Source organism: Dermacentor andersoni, chromosome 3 (assembly GCF_023375885.2).
Source record: "Dermacentor andersoni chromosome 3, qqDerAnde1_hic_scaffold, whole genome shotgun sequence".
In the NCBI taxonomy this organism is placed as follows: domain Eukaryota; kingdom Metazoa; phylum Arthropoda; class Arachnida; order Ixodida; family Ixodidae; genus Dermacentor; species Dermacentor andersoni.
Genome location: NC_092816.1, coordinates 166,618,395 through 166,630,494, shown reverse-complemented (window position 1 = coordinate 166,630,494; position 12,100 = coordinate 166,618,395). Strand labels below are relative to the sequence as shown.

General features: G+C 43.5%; 1 long non-coding RNA gene across 1 annotated transcript; it reads right to left on the bottom strand.

The window, feature by feature from the left end:
* Positions 1 to 250: 250 nt before the first annotated feature.
* Positions 251 to 9,307, bottom strand: LOC126524499 (uncharacterized). The gene is made up of 4 exons (XR_011893149.1): positions 8,729 to 9,307; positions 8,063 to 8,133; positions 5,651 to 5,752; positions 251 to 2,379 (listed from the first exon to the last, which is right to left on the bottom strand). It is a non-coding gene; the product is annotated as an uncharacterized lncRNA (long non-coding RNA).
* Positions 9,308 to 12,100: the final 2,793 nt, after the last annotated feature.

Sequence of the window (12,100 nt, the reverse complement as noted above, 5' to 3'; positions counted from 1 at the left end):
TCTGTTCTCCGTAGTTTATTTCTGTATTTTATATGGTGAATTGACTGAAAGTACTCCAAATTTTGTTTAGTTCACTTTGTGCAAAAGAATAAAACGAAATGAACTGTCATCTTTTCCTTATCGTGGCGATAAAGAAGTAAATACATATATTCGCTAATTGCATTCAAATTTGTTTTTCAAGCCTGGAACGGTTGTGTTAGTGGGAGGAGAAAACCGAAATTATCACAGAGTAACCAAAAGATTCGAAAACAGAGAATTTTATTTAACCTAAATATAGAAAAATAATCGTGCTAATTTCTTAAACAAACTTTTTTCCTGGAATTGAAAAATCCCTTTTCGATGATGACACAACACACCTAAGTCGAGCCAAGTAGCGGCAACCTGCAAAATACATCCTATAGCGTACAGGTAAGTTGTCATCAGAAAATCACAAAGTAACGTTCCACTAGCTTGAGTTACATTCGAGTTCTACGATTCTATTTAGAAACCGTCCAATTGAAGCCGTTCATTACTTCAAGCGGGCACATATAGCAATTGTTTCGCTAATGGGACTTTCGAAATATCCGTTGGTAGTGTTCTGGCGTGAGAGACGCTTTACTTATTGGATGATTTGACTGGCAATTATAAGTCACCTCTTTTGTTGTCCTGCAAAAGTAATTGGGAAGAAATAATATTGAATGGGAATGCCAAAACGCCCGTGCGCTTAGACTAAGGCTTAGGCCTGTGGAGCTCTACTTGGAGAAAATTATTTCTCAGTTCTCAATTGCATGACTGTCGTATTCGATTCCGCAGTCACCACGAAACGGGACGTGCTGGTTACATAGCTAAAATATTATCCTAATCATCACGATTAAGCACCGCTGTATGATGACATGCCTATTTTTTAGCTATTGCTAAATGACAGACGCCCCTACTAATGGAAATATATTGAAGCCTTTGCCCTTTGCCTGTCTATACTCCATCAGCAGTTTACCAGTGGCGACACGGAAACTCTCGCCCGTGAGAGTTAGGCTGCTTCTGAGATGACCCCTCTGTCAAAGCCATTTATGTTCGTAAGTTCAAGATGTGCCTCCAGTGGACTATTTATTTTTATTAAGTTCTACTCCCTTCATGGCGGTTGTCAACGTCGATGTTAATGCCAGTTACGTCGATTCTCACTGATACTTTTGATCCTCCCCGTGTTTCTGTGTGCACCGGTGCTGTCGGGAGTGCAGAAGGAGAACTGTCCCTGTTGTAGGTGTTTTTCTCGGTGCTGCTGGATCCAGCAGCTGCGGATGTGCCTATTGTGGTGGTATCGGTTTTCTCGGTGTCATTCGTTCCAGTAACCTGGACTTTCGTGATAAAGCTGGTGCTGTACTGTTCGTGAGGTCTGAAGTGTCCGTTCCAGTATTATCGGTTTTCATTCGTCTTGTCAGTTCCAGCGTCCTCGTTAGCTTCATTTTTACTGCTGTTGGTCTTGCGTGCCTCGTTGGTGCCGGTAGTATCAGTCGCGCCCGTTTCAGCGCCCTCGGCTTTCGTGCCAGTTTCAGCACCATCAGTTTCCTTCTTGTCGTCGTTTTCTGCATCGTCATTGCCCTCCGGCGTGCTGATTCCTGCGTGGCCTGTATTTCCTGTCGCGGTGCCTTGAGCACCAACTGCGTTCACCTCCTCGTCGGGTCTATTCGGCTGAGAGGATTTGCCTTCTGCACCTGCAGCTCCGCGGGAACTCGTGTGTTTGTGCTTATTTCCTCCTCCAAGAAGCGAGTAAGCAGCGACACCCGCGCCACCTACGGCCACACCCATAGCCGCTCCTTTCAGTAAACTTTTAGCTCTACTTTTTTTGTGCGGCGAGTGAACTACAACGACAGCAGGGTTGCGTGGGCCATACGGTGGGTCATACACGCCGCTTCGAGCTCCGTACGTGTTTCTATTGGAATGAGTTGGGACGTAATAATGGCTTTGAGGACGAACATCATATATCGTTATTCTGCGCGTTTTACTACTCCTTCTGACTCTTGCCAGGGAAATGTACTTTCCACTTTCAGTCAGTTCGATTCCGCGGCGCCCTTCTTCGGACCGTGGCGCAGCACGTTTCATACGTAACAGATGCTCAAGTGCATTTAGAGCGCTCAGTTCGCTGGGAAATAAAGGTGCGCCGCGTTCCTTTTCATTTTCCCTCATAATTTGGTCGGTATACGGATTTACTTTTGCTCCACTGAGAAAGCCGTATCTCGCATAGCCGCCGCCAGTTGAGACTGCAGTGCGGCCAGCATGAGTGTCGGCGTTGGTATTGCTGTTGTGGTAGCTTGTTATGCCGGAGCTGGGTCCCCATTCGAAGTGCTCTGGTGCAGCGTAATTGCCAATATCGAGACAGGCCCCTCCACGGCAATGGCCCGTATGCTAGTGGAAAAAATGAAAAGTCAACGAAAATTATTAGCGATCATTTTTTGGAGTGAACAATAGTTAATGCATAATTCTGTAGTTCATAATCTGTCGCAGCTATAAGCACAAATTGTCAAATGAACATAAATAACTCAGATATGAGAAGCCAGGCAGCTCAGTGAAATGCGGAACGCAGAATATAGTAAATGAAATAGACAACAGGGTATTGAGACTATCTAGAATATCAAGTGTAACTTCCGGCGAAGCTGTTACTTTTGAGCAGCTGTTTTAGAAATTTTATTTGCGGTTACTTAAGCCCGATTCTTTTCATGAATTGGAATTGAATTTTATTTCTCATTCATTCAAACAAGGGTAGGCTGAGACTAAAGCATAAAGCCTGACAAAGCCTGACAGCACACCACACACATATGCACAATTTTGCGCATTACAACAGCGTTGGTTACTGTGACAATTCATGGTAGCAATATCCATGGTCATTAGAATCTTCTAATTTATAGTACAATGTATAGCAGCGGCTAGGTACAACTGAGCATTTCAGATTTTAATGTTGCGCTAAAATTGTACAATTATACACCAAATAAACGTCAGCGTATCTATAGAGCAATATAGAGCGATAACATGAGCAAAAAAATCTTAATTGTATGCCAATAATAATAAAACTGGCAACAGGACGAGGATGCAAACATATATGTATTAATACAAAATGCAAGAAATATTAAATAAAATCATATCATATGAATCCTGAAAAGAAAAACAAATATGTAATTTATGGCAGAAACATTTTTCTATTTGATACACTAAGTTATTCAATTTTAAAGTATATATCTCCCTATCTAACCAATCTCTTATTTTTTTTTAAAATGTCTGTAAAGAAGTATTTAAAGATGCAGATGCACTATATCTGTTCATTATTCTTGTGGACTGATAGATAAATGTTTCTTTCCCGTAATTGGTCCTAGCTTTTGGGGTGTGTGTCATGTACTGTGTCGCAAGAACTATCCGGAGAGGTCACGTTCACTACGTTGTGCGCTTGGGTTTCTCTTTTCGATTTGAAGAAGTATTTCCATATAATATATATATCCAGTCCCCACGCACCATATCATATTTTCGGAATAGTGGACCGGTTCTTAGATCTGAAAAACAGCCATAGTAATTTGCATGTAAGCGGGTAACTGTTTTTTGTAAGCTAAATAATTTCGTCTAATTTGTTCTGGTGGTTGTACCCCAAACCAATATCCTGTAGCAAAGCTTTGAATAAATGTGCATTATACAGTTGTTTCTTGAGCCACAGAGGTATCAGGTGTACAATTCTATTGATTACACCGATGTTTTTTGATAATTCACCGCAAAGGGAATTTACATGTTTATTCCACGACAATTCTTCACTAAAATATATTCCCAGGAACTTTTGTTTCTGGGAATACAGAAACGCCACCTGCATACGTGTTATGCGATACTTCCCGGTTTAGAAAGTTGTTGGCATACAAGGCTTTCGAGCACTTACCTTGCTAGTTTTTTTTTTTAAAGCCACGATTCACCCATCCACAGAAATATTCGCAGGCACGTCAGCTTATGTGTTCCTCTATTTTCACCCAATGTTGTCTTGGAGGAAGTCACAGTTCTCACACCATCACAGACCTAAGTCTGTGCTGTTCTTAAAACACGATTATAGCTCGTCAGAGCTTTGGCGTGTGTAACTGAGTGAAATTACGATAATTGACCGCAAAATTCTCGACAACCATTTGTTTTAATAGTCTATGCCGAGATGCTTAAATGCGGATGACATCATATCTTTATCCCAGTAGGGCTTCATTTCAGGTCAAGACACGCAGTCTTCAATGGAGGGCTTTTCAGGTGAATTAAGTTAGGCGTTTGAGCACAATGAAGAGTTCTATGCACTATTTCTCAATATGAGCAAATCATTTGACCGTGTTTCCCATAGCCTTCTCTTGCTCAAGTATGACTGTTGAACTTAAACCGCTCCTTTGTGGCGTTGTAGAGGAAGTTTTTGTGACATAGACAGCAACTTGTGCATCGTTGCCATGAACGTAGTAATCTGTCCCTAATAAAAGGAGGGCTACTCTAAGGTTCTTCATACAATGCCTAATTACGTGACATTTTCCTAAATGACCTCTCCGTAGCTGTTTTGGTTCCAACTCTATATAGCCAGCGTCATGACGCGATCTTTGGTGTACCAGAAGCATCACTTATTGAAAAAAATTGTTTTATCGTGATCTGTGGTCGGTATAAACAACTCTAGAAAGATTTTTTTTTTTTGGTTTCATAACCGATTACAAAATGTTATTATCAAGATCGCCGTCTACACCGGCATAGATAGTGCCCATAGTCTGCTTTTCGTTAAACAGTGTAGCCGAAATCCAAAGCACCGTTATTGTTACCAGCTGTAATATAGTTTTTCTGAATGCTCGAGACCATTTTACGTCGATCTGAGATCAGTGGACGCAAAAAATTTCTTGTTCGTAATTTTGATGGCCTGCTACCAGCGCGGGTCTGCGAGATTAGACGGGTCCATAAACGCTGATGCTTTTTGGTGCACAAAGCATTTTGTCCTAGTAACTCGGGAAGTCCAGCTCTGGTCTTGGATACTAGTACGCACTAATTGGAAAATCTTATGCTACTTTGACTTATGCCTCAGTGCACGCTGCCTGCTCCATTTTTTAACACTTACACTCACCCGCTCTACAAAGTGACAAGCGCTTCGATTTGCTGGAGATCATTTATGTACCATAAAAACACTAATTACAAAAGGAATATGAAAAAACAAAAACAAAACGAGATACCTTTCGGCTAATTAATCTGCATAAACTATGTGATAGAGCTCGGGTAAATGCCGACGTAAAGCAGAAATCCAACAGTGGCTCCCATTTCATGATAGGTCTGCAACTTTGAAAAGAAAGTAAGTTTTGCTGGAAGCCGCCAGAAGAAGCATGTCATGGCATTCCGATGGAATAAATCGACTGGCATCACATGAGAGAGGGCTTATTAGGTTGATTGCTGTGCTAAATATCTTAGTCTTGCGCCCCTGAATCCATCACGCGATAAGGCATCTTCAGCTCTATAGGTTAGATATTAAAACTTTGTGCGGCTCGTTAAAATACACTACAGCCTATATGTATTAGGCATATTAAGGATGATCTATTATCGGGCATCGTCAATTCAACAAACGCTCCTGCAAAGTGCGTGTGCTGCATATATTAGGTGATTTATCTTCCTTACGAACCAAGATAAACATTATGTATTTACTTACCCTGCACGGTGTTCCATCAGGTTCAGATTGCATAATAATAGAGGAAGGTGCTCTTAGGTATTTCATTATGCATGGAAATCGGCAGGGAGTCAGAGCGGAAGTCTGAAAAAAAAACTTATTTTTCATCTAACATGAAGGCACACATAAGAACAGGCCTAGCTGTACACCTTTCCTGGCACCTCGAAACAGTTGCGCATTAGCGACCGCCCAATTCACTTATTCACCAACTTATCTTTGCAGCTAAAATGACCTCCTCGTCTTGTTAGCTTGTCGAGCTACAGGCCTCTTTAACGAGTGTAGGTGGAAAACGGCAAAGGCGCGCAAAAGAAGGGCGGTATCGCCCCTCTTGAACTACATCGTGGGACATGCGAGCAGAAAGCCGCTGGCTCTCCGCACCCATTGATGCGGTCGAAAAATTAGAAGATCTGATTTTTGATGGACATTACGAGGTCCCTATTCGGCGATTTCTATTACTGATTGGCATGTATCTTCGGTAGTTGTGTGCTTCAGGACCGTTTGTTTGGGCAGCCACTGATATAGTAAACATTGTACGATTCCGCCTGAATATTCACGCTTGACTACAACTACCGCTCGTTCCAAGACCCGGTGCTAGCTTGCGTCCTTCAAGTATTACGTGGTTGGCACAGCTCGACTAGGCACCGCTCAAGCACACAGCGCATAGTACCTAACACCTAGCCGAGATGCTTGTCTTTTGGTTTCCTCAGACGGCGTGCTATCTCTCGGTTTTCTAATGTTCCACGTGGCCGTAGCCTTGCCCGTTTAGAAACAGTGTGTGATATATCCTCGCGAGGTCTCTTAAAATTGCACATTAAAAAAATTAAATTATGGGGTTTCACGTGCCGAAACCACTCCCTGATTATGAGGCACGCCGTAGTGGAAGACTCCGGAAATTTTGACCACCTGGGGTCCTTTAACGTGCACCTAAATCTAAGTACACGGGTGTTTTCGCATTTCGCCCCCATCGAAATGCGGCCGCCGTGACCGGGATTCGATCCCGCGACCTCGTGCTCAGCAGCCTAACACTATAGCCACTGAGCAACCACGGCGGGTAAATTGCACACTGACTTGATTACTTTTCCAGTTTGCCTTGGGAATGAGCATGTAGACTCCTGATATGGGGTGAGATGCACGCGGAACAGTATGCAGGGTGTCCCTGCTATCGTTATCCAAGTTCTTTATAGTAAAACTTATAACACAGGAGGACATAGCCAATGGTACTCTGTCAGCAGTGATGTACCACACCAGGAGTATATTTTTCATAACGAAACTATAATTAAAAATTCGCTGACTCATCTCATCTAAACGAGATCAGTTAACGAACCTTTTGATTACTTAATTGAAGGTGCAAGATTTGACAGAAACGTAACGACTGCATACAAAAAACACGATTCAGTTGTTTTAGTGTGAAATTTCTGCAGTGAGTAATATTTCTTCCGAGAAATATGAGATAAGAAAATCCGCGAAATCTGAAAATAGCCGCACGGGTGCGCGTCCACGCACCGCGACGCCAGCCGTCCCAGGCGTTACTCGGAGGAATTAACACGAAGCTATCAGCATTACGCGAACTCTGTCCCCATCACAGATCGCTTTCAACACATGGTCCGCGCGGGCGCGCCATACGCAACAGACGGAGGAGTAGAATGTACCTCTCCCCCTCCCGCCTCCCCCAGCGCCTCGCGCGCGACGGAAGACGGCGCGCTTGGTCCCCGCTTCCTGCCTTACTTCCGCGAGATCGAACCACCGTCGTCGCCTCACCTTCGCACCATTTCACTCGGACATACAACATGCGACGCGCGGCACGAGGTTATCGGCCTTTGACCTTACGCAGAACGTCACAGCGACGACGTCACCGGCAACGACGGCAGAAAGCGCCTAGAGACTTCGAATAATTGTAATAGCAACAAAGATATCAAAACGAGATCATCTCACTATTTAGCAAGCGAACGAACGCATATCATACGATTTTTACATGCATTCACGCAATGTGAATGCATGTAAAATGTGAATGCCTTGAGGAACGCAGGCTTTCATGGGATCTGGAACACTTATTCTAGAATAAAATATCTCAAGTGATGAACAGCCCTTCTTCGCGATATATTTAGAAAGGGCATAGCTCGCACTAATATGCCTCTCTTATACTTAAGTGTTGTATGTATTCATCACCGTCGCCGCAGTCGTCACGTTCACTATTACGCGTAGTGAGCGGGCAGTGCCATCCAATGAGTAAGTGCTTATACGAGTGACTTTTGCAAATACAAGCCATAGTTCCTATTTATTTAACTTCATGAATGCTTGAAAAGTTATTTTTATTCCGAAACCTATGCGGGGTCACACTATAATATGCAGATATCTTGCGCACTCAGCGTGCAGTCTTCTGTGATGCATACTTACAACAGCGGGTGGCACCAGTCGCTGACAATGCAAGGTGCTTACGTAGGATGATTCGGTCTGGCATGGCCCGGCTACGGAGGAAAAAAGCACATGGTAAGATAAAGACCAAATAGCTTTCGTGTGCTTATTGCACTCCTTCAATTAACCCTATACTCTATAAAATTGAGACCTCATTTCGTTGTCTTTGTGCCCACAACCACATATACTGTATGCAATCGGCATTCTGTGTATGTAGACCCAAACAAAACGCAACTTTTGCTATCCAGAGCGATTATCGCTAAGGTGCCCCCACTCCATGAACACAGTGTGATGTTTCTGAACGTGGTGGACTTACAAGTCGGAAAATGTCCACGCATGGGAAGGTATGCGTTAGTTTAGCGCACTGAAGAAGGGTATTGATGTTCATATAGGCTTTGCGGGTTGCCCCGCTAAACTCATCCCCATCGTTGTCACGACCAACAGCCTTTCAAAGCCGGCGCGACTGTCAGTTACTGCGAAGAATTGTATATATATATATAGGTACGTATTTTTTTCTGTGCTCTCAGAACTTCCGTGTAGAGCCTTGTAGCTGTTGCTAACATATATGCACTACCAGGTTTCACTTCCTGCCTCCTCTGCAACAAGGCTTGCAAGCTTAGTTTCTGGGCGTAAAGTTTAACTACTCACCCAAACTAAAGAGCAAAACACTGATGAGACGGGTACTAGCATCCATTCTCCCCACTGACGAGGTCTTGCACTACGGCTCACTGCCAGGAGAAGCCTATACTTTGCTGTAGTTTGACAAAGAAATGATTGATAGCATTGCATATAAAGTATTATAGGAAATGAAGTTCGTGCACTGAACAAAATTTCTAGCTATTGTTCAAGTCCACCTGTGCTTTCATTGTAAACAAAACAATATAGTGAAAAAGGACAACCTTGTTCTTTGTCGCTGTTCCAAGAAAAAATCCCTGCCAATTTATCTTCTCACTCGGGCTACACGTCCTCGTCGTATGTTTTCGAGGATAGAACAAGATTACGTGCGATTAGGTGTAAACAGAAACAATAACAAATAGTTACAATGCACCAGACCGCACTTATCGAAAAAAAAGATGATGGTTTTAAGAAGTCAACAGCGAAAAAAATCAAAATGAGAATTCTCGTATTGACTTCACAAAGTTCGCAAACGTCGGCACTGCAGCTAAGAGTAGAAAGCAAGCTGCAATGGAAATGAAAACATACGCTTTAGGTGGACTTTTCGTTATACGTGGGGCCGTGGCCGATAAGTTCCGTACTGGATAGAAACACGTTTACTTAAATAAATCCCCTCTAGTTGACGTCACTAAGAAGATGAAAGGAGAAAAGTTCAGGAAGAACGGAACCAGTAGTTTAAGAGTTCGAACTATTGTTTTATGAGGAAGGTTCTTCAGGGATTAAATTCTATGATATAATATATTCAAACATTGTCTATGACCGTGTCAGCCACACGAGCCAGCTGGCAGATGCCAGCCGCCTGCCTTTGTGTCGGCGTTTATTCGCAACGGTGACTCACCAGTGGAGCATAGCGCTGTCGCAGTGGCTTGATCGTCGTGATCACACGAAGGACGGATCGTCGTATTTCTCAGGGGAGAGGATGAGGGGCGGCTGCGGTTGCCGCTAAATTGAAAGTCGGTATCAAACCAACTTAAATTATCCTCTTACGGCATATATGCAGGAATGACTTACTTTAGAAGGGCAGCAAAAGGAGAATAAAAATAGTAAGATAACTTCACCTCATGCTTTAGAAAAGACATCTGCTTTTCGGAACTACCGACCACACACTACAACATTACATGACCAAACTAAATTTAACTTATCTTATTCTTCCTGTATTACCATAAATGGGCGCACACTAGCTTCTTGTGCAAAAATGTCATAAAAAAACAGGCTAGTTTTGCGTAGAGCAGGCAGTCTAACTTCTTAGTAAGAACATCGCGAATGTAAAATGCTTACCGTTAGTGCGCCCTCCTTTGATTTGAATGCGCTATAATTACGTTGGTGCCTCCTTACAAAACTCTTAGCATAATCAGGCCAGACGCTTTTTATCATAGCGTTGATGGATGGTTGAAGTGCTGCCTTAATATAAAAAGCACGAATTAGCGGAGGACTGCGAGCCAGAAATGCATGCATCCTCGAGCTTCAAAAAATATTGTCTCATGCTAGATCTCGTACATATCCAACACACACAATAAATAAATCGCGCCTTATACGGGTTGATGACTGTAGAGAAATTATAAAAAGTTATTTTATTCGATTTCCTTCTCGATATGGTACCACAGGTATGCAATGCAACAGGAAAATATACTGCACACTGACACATCTCCAAGCCCTACGCTGGCGATATATATTGGGTGTTGCATGCTCTTTAAACTTACCTGTTGTTAAAAGTTGTAGACAGTTTATTCATCTATTGATTAATACCGTCTATGTTTAACTTTACAGAGGGGAGCGTTACAGAACAAGAAAACCCACGAATGAGCAACGTATATACTATGCGCAGTATAGGCGTCAAACGCACTGCACAGAAATTACCCGAGAATTCAAGTTACCGCAACTCTACTTGTTATAGAAAATTCACTAAAAATATTTCTACTCGTTTAAAATCTACGTATCAAACACAGTCAGACATATTCAGCAAAATGTTTTTGGAAACGGGTGTCGCAATTTCCCCACTGGCACTCTGGGGTAAGGGTTCCATTCTGTAGACTTTATTGGGCAGAAAGCATGCGAATGTGCTTAAATACTCTCTGAAGCGGCTTGGACACATCTTCTAGGCACATTTTCTAGAAGTACAACTAAAGTAGAACGTTCGCGGCACAGTTTAAGTGACGCTTCTCACATTAAGAGAGCTACGGACGATTACAAGTTGCTCTCCTCGCTCGCGATGCTTTGTCTCCTCAACTCGTTCGCCGATTGAGCGGGGCTAAGCTCCGCCTGCAAGGACTTTGCGTCATGATGTGACGTCGTGTCATCTACTTCCGGTTGCCTTGGAGCCAGCGTGCGAAGCCTCTCCTACCTATCCGCTGGCCGCCTGGTTGTGGTTCCCCAATGAGAACTATCCAAGCAGCGTGCGTTGCGAGCGTTCTGTCGTAGTGGCGAACGTGTCCGCTGTTCTTGTAACCGCAAACAAGCCGGGTATTTTGAAGGGATTGCGTGGAGGCGTACACTAAAGACCCTCATTGCTACTACCACTGGTATGAAGGGGCTTTAGTGTAAACGTGAGTGGCCTGCAGGCTGTAGCCACCAGGTGGCGCAGAGACTAACCAGCCAAAACCAGTGCTAATATTACTGTAACCAAGTCGAAAACATTTTAAACATTTAAATAAACACCGTGTTCACAATACGCTACTGGCCAAAATTTAGGCATAGCAGGAATGATCAGTACGCTTAGTTCCTGCTATATTAGCTCTGTGGTTGTCTGGTGGAGCTCTGTGGCACCAGGTGGCTCCACCGTTCAGGCCGGTCACATCTGAGCCTCCGTTCATCCGGCAAAACGCCCAGTCCGCCTGCGCTTGCGTTAGCCTGAATACCGCATCAGCTAAAACTCAACAACGGTAGTAATCCTCAAGCGTGAAGTGAGGGGTGCAAACACGTAGATGCTGGCACCGATCGAATACCGACAGCACGATGCACTTTAGCCACTTCGCTCACATGTGGCCTTGCAGAGGAAAATAATGTCACAGCTTGACACGTCACCGGTCGCTAGATTTGCGGCGCACCGCTTAACAAGGGCGATTCATAATGATTGGGAAAAGTAAGCCCGAGACCAATGCTAATCCATGCAGCTTGCGTCAACGCGCAGAACGTTGTAACACCAGCAGAGAACACTTGTTCTAGGCAGGAAGTGCTTCACTGTAGTGATAAATTGTTGTGTATAACTTACTCTTCCTTATTAAAAAGCAAACGAACTAATTAAGCAACATTCCAACTATTACAAGCAACCCTTCTTCAACATCAGTTGATAAAGTTATCGATGATGCAACCTCAGTAGCTGAAGCCGACAGCTCGGCCAACTAACAT